At 42.0% G+C, this 18,370-nt stretch overlaps 1 protein-coding gene across 2 annotated transcripts in view; it reads right to left on the bottom strand.

Moving 5' to 3' along the window:
• The window catches only part of WASF3 (WASP family member 3), a 152,372-nt gene that overhangs the window by 70,329 nt on the left and 63,673 nt on the right, over positions 1-18,370 (bottom strand). For both annotated transcript variants that reach the window (XM_049867219.1, XM_049867220.1), the window contains exon 2: positions 1,142-1,240. The gene's annotated coding sequence lies outside the window, so the exon portion shown is untranslated. The remainder of the gene's footprint in view (positions 1-1,141; positions 1,241-18,370) is intronic.

The following is an 18,370-nucleotide window of genomic DNA, read 5'->3' as shown; positions in this document are numbered from 1 at the left end:
CTCTCTCTTTTTTCCCTACTGATTGGTCTGGCTACATGTTTATCAGTTTTATTGATCTCATCAAATAACCAGCTTTGGGTTCATTGATTTTTTTTTTTTCTACTGTGTTTCTGCTGTCAATTTCACTGATTTCTGCTCATATCATTATTATTTCCTTCCTCTGCCGATTTTAGTCTGCTCTTCTTTTATTATTTCTTAAGGTGAAAGTTTAGATTATTGATACAAAACCTTACCATTATAGTCAGAGAACATAAATATGTTCCTGAAAACTTACATGAAAAGTAAAGTATGGAAATTAAATTTGATTTCTCTATAGTAAATTAATGTAATAATATATCCAAGGTCAATGTGAGATAGGATTTTAGATCAAATCTTCAAATTTCTGGAAGAGCATGCTTTCCTCTACGTTATGTTCTCTCTCAATACCATCTTAAAGCCAAAAGACTTTTACTATTCTCTCCTCCTACTCCCACTGAAAAAAACAAACAAAAAGAAGAGAACAGTCTCACAACATTTCATCTGGTTTGTACAACTCCATAAAATAGGCAAGAAAAACGAAAGCATTTTTGCACATGAAGAAAGTGAAACTCAAAGGAATATCTTGTCGTACTGATCTATGTCTCATTATTCTTCAATTATTCCTTAAAGATAGAGCAAATATAGACCATTTAAATCCATAAATAATTCAAACCCTCAATTCAGCCACTGTTAGAATCACCCCCAATTCAGTTCAAGTAAGTTACAGTAAAACCAACTAGGTATGAGTTTTAGCATCTTGACTTCTCGTACCCACTCATTAGGAAGGTTTAGAGAATAAAAAAACTGGTTAAGCCAAATAAATAAAAAGTAAATGGGTAAAACTATAGGGGGAAAATAAAACAAGAACTCAGTTTAATATGTCATAAACTAGATAACCAAATTTGTTTTTCACATAAAAAATAAATATAAAATTAATATCAAGTTATATATTTTTTTCTCTATAAAAGTCTTGAACTACGATCAGGATCTAAAGTTCTCAAATATTACCTGCTTTTAATATTTACATATGTAGGCTTCTACTATCCTATTTAAAACTAAAATTCCAAATTATAATACTATAGAAACTAAATGGCTTTAACAGATAAAAAGCACACACTCTTACCTTATAATGGTTGACTTATGGGGTGCAGGAATTTCCCTCAGTTAACATTACCACTTTGGCTCAGATATCAGTTGTAACAGCTACCAATCATATTTAAAACTAAAAAGAAAAACAAAAGTAAATACTGGTAAGCAAAATGCATTAAAGTCTCCAAGAAAGTCTACATTTGAATTTCAGAATTCAAGAATTTCATCAAGGAAGCTCTCATCCCAAAACAAGTTCTTTTTTAATTGGTTTAAGCAAGGAGTTAGTAAGGTATGTGAGTTCCTGTATAACTCCTTATCCCTATCTTGGAATATGTTCTAAAATCAATTTCATGGAATCATAGTAAACAGCTGAAGGGCAGGATTTCAGAGACTGTAGGTTACAGAAACAGAATCACCAAGGACACGCCATGTATCCTGAAACACTGCCTCTAGTCAGACCCTAGAATCCCTGCTTCTCGAAGCTGGCTACACATAGACAATTTTCCAAAAGAACCCAATGCCCAAGGCCAAATGGTCTCCACTAAGCTGCTTATTAAGCTATTGTTTGACCTTAAAGTGACTCCAGGGAACCAGGTCCTTTAAGGTTCAAAAGGATACCTAAGGGCAGATGGCTGAATGGGTCAACCCAATTCCATGAACCCAGAAATCTAGATTCCAGGAGAATCAAAACAATTTTGTCAACTTTGGACCTTACCCTACAAGCCATGGGAACTGTTATACGGTTTAAAGCAAGGTAGTGGCATGAGAAGATTTATATTTATGATACATAACTTTAGAAATTGTTTACACTATGTTTTTTAGGACAAGGCAAGTGAAAGCAAGGAACCTGGTTAGGAGAGTACAATTTTCCAGGTGAGAGATGAGCACCTGAACCAAGCCGGTGCTACATATAGTACATACAGCACTGGAAAGACAAGCACCCAGACTGTGCTGTACACATAGCTGGAAGAGGACACATGATATATAATTACACGTGTTGAATAAAATAAACAAACAAAAACTTGTTGCCATCAAGTAGATTCCAACTCATCGCAACCCTACAGTGTTGAACAGGAGAATTAATAACGGACATCTGACGTTGATTTTGAGATTTTTCTTACCCATGAAACCTAATATTAACCAGAAAATGCCTGGCCCAAACTGCAAACGTCTGCCACAAACTGCTCTACAGCAATGTAAATTTGTCCTATGGTGCTAGAAAAGGGTAAAAAAAAGGAAAAGAAAAGGGTAGTAGTTGTCAAACCACTGCTCCCCAATTTAAATTTCAAAAAGCCTTATGACTACACGTGGGTGGGGGGCCACATTATCAGCAACCAGGCCAGAAGTAATCTGATATCAGTAAAAGGGGAGGGCGGGTTTCAGTCAATCACGATAGCTAGAACCGAGCCTATCCTGAGATCACCTTTTAGCAAAATAGCAGAGTGGCACACAAAATAAACGGTATTACCCATAAGATCTGTGCTCTACTTAAAAACTATCTGTATGAGACCAAAAGGTCAACAATTATTCAAAAGAAAAGATGAAAAGATAAGGGGGCACTGGAAATGGAACAAACAGAAGACAATTAAAGAGACTGTTGACACATTGTGATAAATGTAACTAATGTGACGGAACAATTTGTGCAGAAATGTCAAATGGGAATGTAACTTGCTGTGTCAACTTTCACTAAAAACTCAATTAAAAAAAGAAAAAGATTGGCCAATTGTTGATCTTCTATATTTCTCCCTCCTCGTTTCTTGAAAGCCCCATCGTACCTGCCTTCTTGGAGCCCTTTGCCTTTTCTGGCATCAACATGGCCTCCCTACCAGCTCCTCCTTGGAAACCCTATGGGGCAGTTCTACTTTGTCCTATAGGGTCGCTATGAATTGGAAGGGACTTGACGGCAATGGGTTTGGTTTGGTTTGGTTTTGGTTATATGCATAAAGAATAACTTCTCAGAATAAACCTTATCTTAAAATTTCAGAGACTTTTAATTAGTTTAAACATAATTACTTTTAACGCATAAAAGTCAACACAAGGTACCCTTGAAGAATACAGGGGATAAAGTGTCTTGAAAAAAATATTTAGTCTATTCCTTAATCAGGAAGATCTCCATTAATTTCTCTTCCGGGGCTGGGAGGGATATGTCCTATTACGAAGACCTGGTTCTCAGAAAAAGAGCTGATCCCTTCCTCTGTACTTTGTTCTTTCAACATTGTATCCACGGTCTGAATATTAAAACAGACTATAGGAGCACTGGCTTCTCCAATTAGATTTTGAGTATCTCAGGACAGTTACCCAGCTCGTTTATTTCTTTATGACCCTCGCATCTCCCAAAAAACTTCTTATCAGAGTAAATAATAAACACTTGTTGAACCAAACGAACACTGGTGCTTTGCCATGTACTTTTATTTTGGGGTACGTAAGCACCAGCCATCTGTCAGTTTGTCATACTGTGACAGCACGCCTGTTGCTATGATGCTGGAGCTATGCCACCAGCATTTCAAATACAAGCATGGTCACTCATGGCGGACAGGTTTCAGTGGAGCTTCCAGACAAACTAGGAAGAAGGCCTGGTGACTGACTTCCAAAATTGACAAAAATCTTCAATTTCTTCATCTTTGGCCTTAGTGGTTGGTGTGTAAATTTGAATAACAATTGTATTAATTGGTTTTTCTTGTAGGCTTATGAATATTATTCTATCGTTGACAGCACTGTACTTGAAAACCTTACAGGACACCACAGAAATCTGTCTAATACAGAGCTGGATATGAGCCCTTTATATTGAAAGGTACTCAGAATCACAGTGACCACAACAATGGACTTGAGCACACAAATAATGGTGAAGATGGTGCAGAACCAGGCAGCATTTCCTTCTATTGTACATGGGGTTGCCATGAGTAGGAGGCAACTTGATAGTAACTAACAACAACCACTAACAACAATTTTTAGTGATAAATTAAGTCCTTCAGATTTCCAATTGCTTCAAAAAGCCAGTCTCTGTAAAGGGCCACAGGTCTTCCACATCTGGAAGTCACAGGTCAGACCACAGCCCCATCAGGCCTGCTCCTACTCTGTGTACCTCAGTGAATGGGGGAAGACAAAGGCCTTTGCAGACAGCAGCATGATGCAGAAAGAAGCGATGAAAAAAGAACTAAGAAAACCTAGAAATGTGTTCATGTTAAAAGTTTTTAATTTATAATTTTTAGAAAACATTTTTCTTCCTCATAGTCACTGAAAATGACCCTGTTTATTACAATTCAAATGGAAAGTGGAATGATGCAATTTTCAGTATGGAAGAAAAGCAACTTCCAGTCTACTGAAGAGAGTCACCTGAGCACACAGGAAGTACATGTAGGCCAGGAGACCTTGAGAGCGACACCCGGAAGAGTGCCACCATTCTTTTGAAGTATGAAAAAAGAAGGATCTTTCAATGAGACTCTGTAAATGTATACACGTTCTGCTATTTTGCTTATTTAAAATTGGAAGCAGCAACAATCCTCTGTCTCCTTCAGAGCAGCTGTACAGCATGCTCTTGATGATGCCGAGGGAAAGAGAAGTTTTTCCTGAGCAATTTGCATAAGTGATCACCTTATTTCCAACTACACGAATCATCCCTGGAGTCCAGACCATCAGACCAGATTTTACCTCTAGCAAATCGTCTTCATGATTTTCAAAGTAACCAGCACTACACACACTTCACTTCAGAGACAGTTATTATCTAGCTAGTTATGAATACAGGCAAAGAAAGTGTCAATACTATATGTGTTTTCTGGATGACCATTTATATAAGAATCATGTGTCAACTCTTCCTTTACGAAACACAATTAGGAGTTTTCCTATTTGTGTGTAAGGCTAAACTCGTTACTGTCAGATGGATTCCGAAGCGTGGCAACCCCATGTATTACAGAGTAGAACTGCTCCGTAAGGTTTTCTTGGCTGTAATCTTTATGAAAGCAGATCACCAGGCCTTCCTCCAGTGGCACCACTGGATGGATTAGAACTGCAAAGCTTTAGGCTAGTAGTCTAGTGCGAACCTTTGTGCCACCCAAGGATCTCTGTGTGAAAGGCTATACCAAAACAAAACCCACTGCCATTGAGTCAATTCTGACTCATAGAGATCCTACAGGATAGAGCAGAACTGCCCCATAGAGTTTCCAAGGAGTGGCTGGTGGATTCAAACTGCCGACCTTTTGGTTAGCGGCCAAGGTCCTGACCACTGTGTTACTAGGGCTCCGTGAAAGACTACAGAACTATTTCTGCTAGCATTTGATGAATGCTTTCCTCAAGATTAAGATTAGTGTTACCACCTCCTGAAAACAACCAAATCTGTTGCCATCAAACCAACTCCAACTCAAAGCGGCCCTACAGGGCAGAGTAAGCAGCCAAGAGCTTAACCCCTGTGGCACCAGGGGTCCCTTACCACCTTACACACACTTCATTTAATCCTCACGAGCTAGGTACTAACTCCATTTAAAAATGAAGAAACAGAATCAGAAGGTGACTTGCCCAGGATTCCACAGCTAGGAAGACACAGGGTCGGGATAAGTCTGTCCGACCACAGAGTCAATGTTCTTCATACTGCACTGCCTCCTTTTGGACAGGTATACAGCATTTTTCTTTTCTACTAAGCTGCTCACATTTCAAACATAAGAAACCATAAACGTCCTGAAGAATTAACTAGACTTTGTGAGGTTGTGTGCACATAGCCTAATTTTACAGTGGAAAGTGTCTCTTTGACTCCTTTGAAGTTACAGGTTTAAGCCATTAAGTGTGAAATACAGCACCTCCATTAAGAGGGGTCATATTAGCAAGTATAGGGAAACACATTTACATCCAACGCCGTAACTCATATTTTGTTTACGTCCCATGGTGAAGTTCCCAGGGTGCTGACAATGCTCCTCAGAGGCTACCATCTAAGAGCGTGCTTGTAGGTGTCATCTGAGTCAGCTCTGACTCATAGCACAGAATAGAATAAAACACTGCCCGGTCCTGCACCATCCTCACAATAATAGGTATGTCTGAGACTACAGCTGCAGCCACTGTGTCAATCCATCTTGTTGAAGGTCTTCCTCTTTTTCCCTCACCCTCTACTTTACTAAAGCACAATGCCCTTGTCTAGGGATTGGTCCCTTCTCATGACGTGTCCAGAGGAAGTGATATGAAGTCTCACCATCCTTGCTTCTAAGGAGCATTCTGAATGTACTTCCACCAAGACAGATTTGCTCATTCTTCTGGTAGTCCATGCTATATTCAATATTCTTCACCAACAGCACAGTTCAAATGCATCAATTCTTCTTTGTTCTTCCTTATTCATTGTCCAGCTTTCACATGCATAGGAGGTGACTGAAAAGACTATGACTCGGGTCAGGTGCACCTGAGTCATCAAAGTGACTTCTTTGCTTTTTAAGATTTTAAAGAGGCCTTTTGCAGAAGATTTGCCCCATGCAATTCGTCATGTGATTTCCTAACTGCTGCATCCATGGGCGTTGACTATCAATCCAAGTAAAATGAAATCCTTGACAACTTCAACAGGAGCGTAGGTGCCCCATAATTTTCTACTCTAGGCTCGTGTTTGTGATGTGCCCTGAAATGCTCTACCTTCCAAAAATGGCCTAACATCCATGTATCCAAGTTATCTCTAGCCTTCAAGATAAAAATAACCTAACAGTCCCCTTCACCACCATCACTCTAACTGTTCAATAAACACACGTTTACTACAGTTATATGTGTCAGGTATCGTGAATGTCCCTACCCTGGAGCAACCAAAGCCCAATCCTGCAGCCCCATGACCCTCTCAGTGCACCAGAAGAAAAGTCACATCAACATGCAATTGCATTCAATGTGCCACCACTGGAGGTGGGGAGTGGCAGGGAAGGCTTCAGAGAACTGTTAACATTTGACCCTTACTTAATTCCAATGAAGGAGTCCTGGTAGTGCAGTGATTAAAGCAATCGACTGCTACTGGAAAGGTTGGCAGTTTGAAACCACCAGTGGCTCCATGGAGAAAGATGTGGCAGTCTGGTTCCATAGAGATTTACAGCCTTGGAAACCCTATGGGGTCACTATGAGTCGGAACTGACTTGATGGCAGTGGGTTTGGTTTCGCTTTTTGGAAATTCCGATGGGAACCTCTGAATGGTGCAAACAGTTAAGGTGCTTCGCTGCTGAGAAGTTGGAGGTTCTAGTCTAACCAGAGGTACCTCGGAAGAAAAGCCTGGACACCTACTTCTGAAAAATAAGCCATCGAAAGCCCTATGGCGCAGTTTTATTCTGACACACACAGGTTCACCATGACTGAGTTGACTCTATGGCAACTTTTTTTTAAGTCAGATGACAGATGACGAAAACCTAAACTAACAGAGTGGAGAACTGTTAAAAGGGAATAAATCTGAGAGACAGAAGACTTGGGTGCCTGAGTGGACAGGGATGCCGAGATGTCTCTTAGAGTGTGCAGTTAAGGAATACTTTAAGGCAACGCTGTGAAATCAAACTTTCCTCCATTAGGGGGCTGTTCTGTATCTACGTGGTAACCTCCAGCAGCCACATGGCTATTATGCACTTGAAATGTGGCTTGGAAGACTGAGGAACTGAATTTTTATTTTTATTTAATTTTAATTAATTTAAATAGCAGCATGTGGCTAGGAAATGGACACACTACAGCTCTAAGGTTTCAGGACTGAGATACTAGGTTGAAGGTGTTATTACCAATATCTGTAAAAGGAAGACCAAGAGGAAAAGCACATACTCAAATTTCTGAGTGTTGAATGAAAACTCAGCATTTTGCTGAATGAACAAATCAGCAAACAGGGGAGTAAACTGGGTGAACTATAAGAACTCTCTCTAAAATCCCATCAAAAAATGTACCAATCCTTATCCATTTTGATTCCAAATAATGTCCTCAACATGAGGTCATCAAAATGTGCTCATGTTGTATCCAGGACTCAGTTTAATTCTTAAAATAATACTGTTGCTGTTGTGTGCCATCAAGTCAATTCCAACTCACAGTAACCCTGTAAGACAGAGTGGAACTGCCCCCCGTAGGGTTTCCTAGGCTGTATTCTTTACTGGAGCAGACTGCCAGGTCTTTTCTTGCATGAAGCGACTGGAGGGTTTGAGCCACCTTTTGGTTAGCAGCAAAGTACTTTAATCATTGCACCACCAAACCAAACCCATTGCCATCAAGTCAATTTTGACTCATAGTGAGCCTACAGGACTTAGCAGAACTGCCCCATAGTTTCTAAGCTGTAAATCTTTATGGAAGCAGACTGCCACATATTTCTCCCATGGAGCAGCTGGTGGGTTCGAACCACCATCCTTTCAGTTAGCAGCTGAGTGCTTAACCTCTGTACCACCGGGGCTCTTACTGTGCCCCCAAACCAAAACCAAACCCATTGCCATTGAGTTGATTCCGATCATAGTGACCCTGTAGGGTTTCCAAGGCTATAAATCTCTACAGAAGCAGACTGCCACATCTTTCTCCCACTTGGTGGTTTCCAATGGCCAGTCTCTCAGTTAACAGTCCATCACTTTAACCACTGCACCACCAGGGCTCCTTAAAATAATATTACTAAATTAAAATCCCTTATGCCATTTAGAAACAAAGAAAGAAAAGCTACATCATGAAAACACACCAAGTCTCAATTTGGGGAATAATCACAGACCAAAGACAATCAGTTAAGCCAAGATAAGTAACCACCAAGTAAAATATGCCTTTTACTTTAAAAAAAAAAAAAAAAAGGCGGGGGGCAGACAACTTCATGATAAACAATACAAGCTCAGATGATTTCAAGTACATTGCAGACCGGTCCCTCCTACGCAGTTCAGTACACATTCAGTTTACATTCTGAAGTCTGAGGAGGGAAAGGGCTGAATGCAACTCATGAAATATCTAATTCTGTCCTAAAGGGCATTTTAAAAGGTCCGTGATAAATAAGTTTCCCCAGGTAATATGTCCTTTAATCTTAATTATCCACAACAGCCAAAGTCAATATAAAATAAATGATTCTGTGATATGGAGATGTTTAACCTCAGAACAGGTTGGGTCTAAATGACTCACTGTTAATCTGTCAATATTATCCTAAGCTGATTGCACTAGGATTTGTTTACTATTTTGGTCCTTGCCAATTCTCTTCAGCCTCCCCATTCCAGTTTTCCAGAACTCAGGAACAAACATACATGCTCCAGATGATACCTGCTTCCTCAGTTCATTTTCCAGGGCAACCTCCTTCACCAGGCTCAAATTCTACCTACCTCTTTTCCCAGCTATCTGTGAGACCATGCCACCAGTGTTCCGAACTGTTCACATAAAAGTTCCACTTACAAGATCATTAGACACTTGAGGACATGCAAAAACTACCAGCCTCAGAGAAACCTCTCTCCTAAGAATGACAGATCTAAATGTTTTTAGCAAGAAGCATGTGTCTAACAGTGCCGTGAAACAGCTCTCTGTTCCTCTCCTCAGTCTCTCAGGGTGCTTACCTGAGTTTCAATTCCCCATTCCTAGAACAGTCCTATTGTTGTGCACCTCCAACCCACAGTGTCCCCATGTGACACAGAAGAACTGTCCCATAGGGCTTCCTAGGTTGTAATCTTTAAGGTAGCAGATTGCTAGGTCTTTTCTCCCATGGAGCTGCTGATGGGTTCAAACTGCGGACCTTTCACTTAGCAGCTGAGTTCTTAACCATTGCATGACCAGGGCTCCTTAGAATAGTCCCACATCTTTTAAATTGGAGCCAGTATGGTTACAAAGCTCAGCTGATAACCAAAACGTCGGTGCTTCGAACCGAATCAGGCACTCTGTGGAAGAAAGATGTGGCAGTTTGCTTCTGTGAAGATTACACCCTTGGAAACCCTATGGGGCAGTGCTACTCTGTCCTATAGGGTTGCTATGAGTCAGAATCCACTCGACAGCAGTGGGTGTGTGGTTGGGTTATGAATACATTTAGTTAGCCCTGTAATTCCATTCATGTAAGCTCTTAATGTAAAAGGTGAAGCAAAAACAATGTGCAATCCTGCTTAACAACACCCCCTCTTCATCAACACCTGCGGAGCAAGCATCCACGTTCCTAGGAAACAGATGTGAGGGCTTTCACTACCTTCCCAGTGCCCACTACTGATACTGCAGTCTCACCACATGCCCCCCTTCCCTAATGTGCCACCGCTGTCATTTCTCTGCACATGTGGCTCCCCCTGCTTGGTGTGCCTGCATGCCCCTTCCTGACTGAGGAGATGAAGCTCAGCGGCCACTCCTACTGGGGCACACTGCTCCACTGCCCAGCAGAGCCAGTCACCTCTCCTACGTGCCCTGACACACATGTAAGGCAAGACAGAATACTGCAGAGCAGTGCACTCTCAGTCAGGCTTGGGTTCAAACTCACTTCACCACTCACACTGTAAGACCCAGGCCAAAAACCAAAACCAAACCCATGGAGTTGATTCCAATTCACAGTGACACTATAGGACAGAACAGAAATGCCTCATAGGGTTTCCAAAGTTGTCATCTTTTTTTTTAATTATGATTTAGGTGAAATTTTACATAGCAAAGTAGTTTCTAATTAAAGAGTTAATACACAAATGGTTTTGTGACATTGGCTGCCAAACCCGTGATGTGTCAACACTCTGTCTTCTCCACCCCAGGTTCCCTGTTTCCACTCGTACAGCTTCCTGTCTCTTCCTGCCTTCTCGTCTCTGCTTTGGGGCTGGTATGCCCATTAGTCTTGTATACATGATTGAATTATGAAGCACATCCCTCATGTGTGTTATTGTTGGCCCTATAGACCTGTCTAATCTTTGGCTGAAGTACGAACCTCAGCAGTGACTTCAGTACTGAGTTAAAAGGGTATCCCAGGATCATACTCTCAGGGCTTCTCCAGTCTCTGTCAGACTAGCAAGCCTGGTCTTTTTCATGTGTGTGTGAATTTGAATTCTGTTCTATATTTTTCTCCCGCTCTGTACTGGCCCCTGTACTGGGATCCCTGTCAGAGCAGTCGGTGGTGGTAACCGGGCACCATCTAGTTGTTCTGAACTCAGTCTGGTGGAGGTTGTGGTAGTTGCAGTCCATTAGTCCTTTGGACTAATCTTTCCCTTTTGTCTTTGGTCTTCATTCTCCTTTGCTCCAGCTGGGATGGGATCAGATGTATGTTAGATAGCCACTCACAGGCTTTTAAGACCCCAGATGCTACTCACCACAGTCAGATGTAGAACATTTTCTTTACAGACTATGTTATGCCAGTCGAACTAGATGCCCCCGAGACCATGGTCATCCCCAGCCCTCAGTCCAGGAGCTCGGTCTCTCAGGGTCTGGATGTGTCTGTGAAGCGTCTAGGACTTTCCCCTGGTCAAGCTGCCTAAGGCTGTAATCTTTATGGAAGCAGACTGCCACATCTTTTACCCATGGAGTGGCTAGTGGGCTCGAACTGCCGACCTTTTGATTAGTAGGCAAGTGCTTAACCAGTGCACCACCAGGGCTCCTTAGACCTTTGGCACTTTAAACTGGAGTTTCCCTAACTATAAAAATGACATTGTGAGAATGAAATGAACTAAAGCAGAGAAAGATCCTGGCCTTGACACATGATAAGCAAGCAATAAAGAGTACCAATTACTACCACTACTACAACTACTACTTCTACTACTACCATTACAACTACTACTACTACTATCACTACTACCACCACTAATACTACCATCACCACCACTACTACTACCACTACCACTATTACTACTACTACTACAATAACATGATACTACCCCCACTATTTTAATCTGCTCCCCACCAGACTGTGAAATTCTCCCGAGTTGGGAGAGTTTATCATACATCATTATATCCCCAATGTTTTGCAAAGAAAAGAGTTCACAGCAACCTCTCAATAAATGTTTGGTCTAGAACAAAACAACCACTGAACAAATAAATGAACACACAAATACTTAAAACTGAGTTGATTTTTTAAGTTCAGGTTTGACATCAAGAGGAGCTCCAAAATTTGGTTTTATTTTTAAATCTGACTAGTCATTCATTAGAAGCCTGGTAATAGTTAAGCACTTGGCTACCAACTGGAAGGTCAGTGGTTTGAACCCACCAGTTGCTCCTGAGGAGAAAAGCCCTGGTGATCTGCTCCCTTAAAGACTAATCCATTGCTATCAGGTTGATTCCGACTCATAGCGACCCTACAGGACAGAGTAGAACGTCCCCATAATTTCCAAGGCTGTACATCTTTATACTGACACATCTTTCATCCAAGGAGCAGCTGGTAGAAATGCTGACCTTTCAGTTAGCATCTGAGTGCTTAACACTGCGCCACCAGGGCTCCTTCCCTTAAAGATTATAGCCTCGAAAGCCCTAGGGAGCAGTTCTACTCTGTCAATATGGGGTGGCTTTGAGTCGGAATCAATTCCACAGCACCTGACAACAACAACAAAAGTATATAATGCTTCTGCCTACGTATGGAGCCCTGGTGGCATAGTGGTTAAGCGCTCAGCTGCTAACAGAAAGGTCAGTGGTTGGAATCCACCAGCTGCTCCAGGGTAGAAAGATGTGGCAGCCTGTTTCTGTAAAGATTACTGCTTGGAAAAACCTACGCAGCAGTTCTCCTCTGTCCTGTAGGGTTGCTTTGAGTCGGAATCGACGCAATGGCAACCGTTAGCAGTACCAACTGGTGTCTTTACGCAATCGTCTTCAGCAACGCTCAGCAGCCCGGCAGCTGGGGAAAAAGGGCCAGGTGCGGTGACAGAGGGAATGAAGGCCTTGGTGGGTGAAGAGAGCCAAACAAGAGGAAGAGCCTAGAGATAGGAAAAATAGGCTGGGGCCTGATCATTTGTTCCAGATTTTTGCAGAAACATAGATACAATAAGCCTATCAGCTAAGAAATCCGAGGATCCAGGATCTTTTTTAAACTCCTTTGTTTTTAAGAAAAACAGGCCAATTTGCCTGTTCCCAGTCTTCTGGTAGTTTTCCTGTTGCTCATGATTCCGCCAAGACTGCCAACCTCGTGATTCCATGGAGCCCCTTGGAGATAACATTTTAAATCTTGAAACAGATCCAACCTAAATAAAAGTATTTTCTTTGCCTAAACTACTTTATATTTTTCTCTGCTTTAATTACTGAACTACATAACTGAAATTCATCGCAGATTCAAAGAGAAGCTAAAAATAGTCTGTTTTAGGATACAGAATGAGAAACATCATGGACTCCCATTTTCTTCATAGCCCAGTAACATGTACTCTTCAAGTACACTTCCTCTTTTTATTTTAAAAAAGAAAAGTAAAACACTTCAAGTACACATTAAAAATTAATTCCCAATGTTAATTATACATTTGTAAGTTTATAAGTGAAATCTCAGGCATCTCTAACCTTACTTAAAAACAGCCTCTTGACTCTACATCTAATCATGACCTTCATTAAACACCTCTGATTATAAGTGCACAATCTCATTTACATATGATGAATGCATTAAAACAAGGCTGTTATCCAATAGGCTCTCAGTGCAAATGGCAAATGATCAGCTACAACTTACAGTTGTATCCTACGGTCCAATTTACAAAGGACTTTCACCTAAAGCATCTCATTTAACCTCCAGAACAATCCCAACACAAGCAGGACAGGGTCCCAGTAACCATCTCACAAATTAGGGAACAGGCTCAAGGATGTGAAATGACTTACCCAAAAGTCACGGAGCAAGTAAAGGTGGGAGAGGCACTCAACCTACATCTTTCTCACCTTTATATTCCAAATTCAGCTCCTTCTATGACGCACTCTGTCTCCTTCACTAAGTTTCACTAAGTTTTCTGGACCTTCTTGCCCAGAGCTCGGCTGCCAACCAAGGGGTCAGCTGTTCGAATCTACCAGCTGCTCCTTGGAAACCGTATAGGGAACTTCTACTCTGCTTTTTTTTAAATTGTACTTTAGATGGTTTACAGAACAAACTAGCTTCTTACTAAACAATTAATACACATATTGTTTTGTGACACTGGTTCCCCTCCCCATGACATGTCAACACTCTTCCCCTTCTTGACCTTGGGTTCCCTATTACCAGCTTTCCTGTCCCCTCCTGCCCTCTAGTCCTTGCCCCTGAGCTGGTGTGGCCATTTAGTCTCTCTCTCTTTTTTTAATTGTACTTTAGATGAAGGTTTACAGAACAAATTACCTTCTCATCAGTTAGCACACACACTGTTCTATGAGATCGGTTAACAACGCCACGACATGTCAACAATCTCCCTTCTCAACCCTGGACTCCCTATTACCAGCTTTCCTGTTCCCTCCTGCCTTCAGTCCCTGCCCCAGGGCTGGTGTGTCCCTGTAGTCTTGTTCTGTTCCACAGGCCTGTTCAATCTTTGGCTGAAGGGTGAACCTCAGGAGTGACCTCATTTCAGTGAGCTGAAAGGGTGTCCAAGGGTCATACTCTCAGGGTTTTTCCAGTCTCTGTCAGGCCAGCAAGTCTGTCCGGGACCCTCTACTGTAATCCCTGTCAGAGCAGTCAGTGGTGATAGCTGAGCACCATCTAGTTGTTCTGGCCTCAGTCTTGTGGGGCCATGGTAGATGTGGTCCATTAGTCCTTTGGACTCATCTTTCCCTTGTACCTTTAGTTTTCTTCATTCCTCCTTGCTGCTGAAGGAGGGAGACCAGTGGAGTATCCTAGATGGCTGCTCATAGGCTTTTAAGACCTGATGCTACTCACCTAAGTAGAATGTAGAACACATTCTTTATGAACTATGTTATGCCGATTGAGCTAAATGTTCCCCGGGGCCATGGTCCCCACAGCCCCAGCCCAGCCATTCGGTTCTCAGGGGGTTTGGATGTGTCTGTGGAGCTACCATGACCTTGCCTTGTATAGGTTGTGCTGGCTTCCCCAGTATTGTGTACTGTCTTACCCTTCACCAAAGTTTCCACTTATCTATAGTCTATTAAGTGTTTTTCCATCCCCATTCCTCCCCCCCTCGTAACCATCAAAGATCATTTCTTTTTGCATGTAAATCTTTTCATGAGTTTTTATAGTAGTCGTCTCATATAATATTTGCCCTTTTGTGCTTGACTTATTTCACTCAGCATAATGTCCTCCAGATTCATCCATGTTACAAGATGCTTCACAGACTCAGCATTGTTCTTTATCGTTCCATAATACTCCATTGTGTGTATGTACCCCAGGTTATCCATTCACATGTTGAAGGGCATCTACGTTGTTTCCATCTTTTTGCTATTGTGAACAATGCTGCAACGAACATGAGTGTACATATGTCTATTCGTGTGATGACTCTTATTTCCCTAGGATATATTCCTAGGAGTGGGATTGCTGGATCATATGGTATTTCTATTTCTAGCTTTCTAAGGAAGCACCATATCTTTTTCCAAAATGGTTGTATCACTTTGCATTCCCTCCACTCTGTCTTATCGGGTTGCTATGAGTCAGAATCGACTTGATGGCAATGGGTTTTTGGTTTGGTTTTGCCCAACTAAACCACCCCCTTCGTTCAGACTCCAACAACAGCATCACCCATGGGCTTTCCAAGTGCTGCTTATCTTCTGATGCATTCTCCACTCAATCAGAAGCCCCTTGAGGGCAAGAACTGTATAGGTTGTTTCTTTAATTTTTAATGTCTAGAATAATGCCACGCACATAGAAAGCATACCTTGAAGCCACCTGTTAAATAGTCATTTAGCAGACAAATGTTTCTGTCTCCCTAACTTCAGCATCGAAGCCACAGCACTGCCCTTAGCTTTGGCCCCAGATTTCCAGCTCCGCCCAGGTTACGATCCTCGAGGCCACTCACCAGCTGCTGTGGAATCGAGCCTGGATTCATGGCGACCTATGTGTCAGAGCAGAACTGTGCTCCATAGAGTTTCTAACGGCGGATTTTTCATAAGCAGATCATCAGACCTTTCCTCTGAGGAACCCCTGGCTGAACTCGAACCTCCAACCTTTCAGTTAGCAGCTGAGTGCATTAACTGCTCACACCACCTAGGGACTCCAAAGTCATTCACAGGCCATCATAAAAAAGTATAAGAATGGTTTGTTAACAGCGGTTAAACCTGCTTAACATCTTTCGCTGGTCTACGTTTCTGCCTTTCTCCCACTCCTCTGTACTATCTCTGGTTTCTGACTGCACGTTGGTTCCTGGTCTACCACCGACATTATCCATTCTGTTTTCTTCCTTCCTTGACTGAACCCGCTCTGATTCCTGACTATTCACCTGGATTCTGTACAGGTGCCAGGGCCCCTCAACTCTGCCTTCCAGTATCACCTTGAGTCCCTTGCTCCTGATTTTCTAACCTGTACTCACATAAACCACAGTCCAGTCTCTGTCAAGGGTGCCAGCCGGGTCCCTACACAGGGCGCTGTGGAGCCTTCTACCCTGGGCTGAAAGAGGGACACTGCCTTCTTGTGTATCTTCAACTTCCAAGCGTTCTGCATCTTCACAGCTATCTGTGGAGGAGGGCAAATAACACAGGTACTAAAGCAGTTACTCTTACCTCCCCAGGCCCTTATCTCCTTCCTCTCTGAACTCATACTTAACAATCCTGGCAAATACCCTGGCTAAAAGACCACACAGCCAGCAATCCTGTCCATACCAATGGATCAGACGATAACCAAACCAGGATTACCACTTAATTTCCCTAAATATGTTGAATCTTAAATTTGGACAAAGAAAATTATTATTTAAGTACACAAAAATACTCAGGATGGTATAGCAGATGTCGCTGCTGCACTGCAGAGGTATTTTTTCATTACCATGACAATTTTTCCATATTCCAGAACCAAAATATATTTCAAAGCTAGCTATGTGATACTAAACCTGACATAAAAGGTTTCATGTGTGATTCAACAAGTAACTTTGTTTTTTTCTCCCTGAGGATAAAGTACAGTAGTGGCCACTATAACAAACTTCCCCCCACTGCAGGGAGCCCTGTGTTCAAACAAGACTGGCAAACACAACGGTAACCTTTTACAACATGTCTACATGTAACTCTCCTGAGCCCCTAGTCAAACCCTGACATACACTGTATCTGACACAATCAGGGAACTAAGCGTTCACCCTGAAACTACAAGAATAGTACAGTTTAAGCAAGAAGATAAAAACCAAAAAGAGAAAAAATGATTACCACCCAGAAATGAACATAAAATTTCAGTCACCTAGAAAGTAACCGATTACTACTAAAAATATTTCCAGCATTAAATTCAGTCTCATGTTAATTAAGCAGTAATCATTCCCTAATTAACGGTGTCCGGTGTGATTGCACACGTTGCTGTGATGTTGAACAGGTTTCAGCAGAGCTCACAGACTAAGTTGCTGTTGTTGTTAGGTGCCGTCAAGTTGGTTCCGACTCGTGGCGACCCTATGCACAACAGGACGAAACACGGCCGGTCCTGCAACATCCTCACAATCATTGTTATGCCTGAGCCCACTGTTGCAGCCACTGTGTCAATACATCTCGTCGAGCGTGTTCCTTTTTTGCTGACCCTCTACTTTACCAAGCATGATGTCCTCCGGGGACTGATCCCTCCTGATAACGTGTCCAAAGTATGTGAAATGCAGTTTCACCACCCTTGCTTCTAAGGAGCATTCTGGTTGTACTTCTTCCAAGACAGATTTGTTCGTTTTTTTGGCAGTCCATAGTATATTCAATATTCTTCTCCAACACCATAATTCAAAGGCATCAATTCTTCTTTGGTCTCCCTTATTCACTGTCCAGCTTTCCCATGCATATGAGGCAATTAAAAACATCATGGCTTGGGTCAGGTGCACCTTACTCCTCAAGGTGACATCTTTGTTTTTCAAAACTTGAGAGAGGTCTTTTGCAGCAGATTTGCCCAATGCAATGTGTCTTTTGTTTCTTGACTGCTGCTTCCATGGGTGTTGATTGCGGATGCAGGGAAAATGAAATACTTGATGACTTCAGTCTTTTCTTCGTTCATCATGACATTGCTTACTGGTCCAGTTGTGAGGATTTTTGTTTTCTTTATGTTGAGGTATAACCCATACTGAAGGCTGTGGTCTCTGATCTTCATCAGTAAGTGCTTCAAGTCCTCTTCACTTTCAGCAAACAAGGTTGTGTCATCTGCATAACACAGGTTGTTAATGTATCTTCCTCCAATCCGATGCCCCATTCTTCTTCACAGAGTCCAGCTTCTCAGATTATTTGCTCAGCATACAGTCTGAATAGATGTGGCGAAAGGACTGGGAACATCAGCCAGCAAAAACCTTATGGATCACAATGGTCTGATCTGCAACCTTTCATGGGGATGACGTAGGACACGGCAGCGTTTTATTCC

Source organism: Elephas maximus, chromosome 23, assembly GCF_024166365.1.
Source record: "Elephas maximus indicus isolate mEleMax1 chromosome 23, mEleMax1 primary haplotype, whole genome shotgun sequence".
NCBI classification, from domain to species: domain Eukaryota; kingdom Metazoa; phylum Chordata; class Mammalia; order Proboscidea; family Elephantidae; genus Elephas; species Elephas maximus.
The sequence above is the reverse complement of the archived record's forward strand: the minus strand, read 5'-3'. Positions and strand labels throughout refer to the sequence as shown.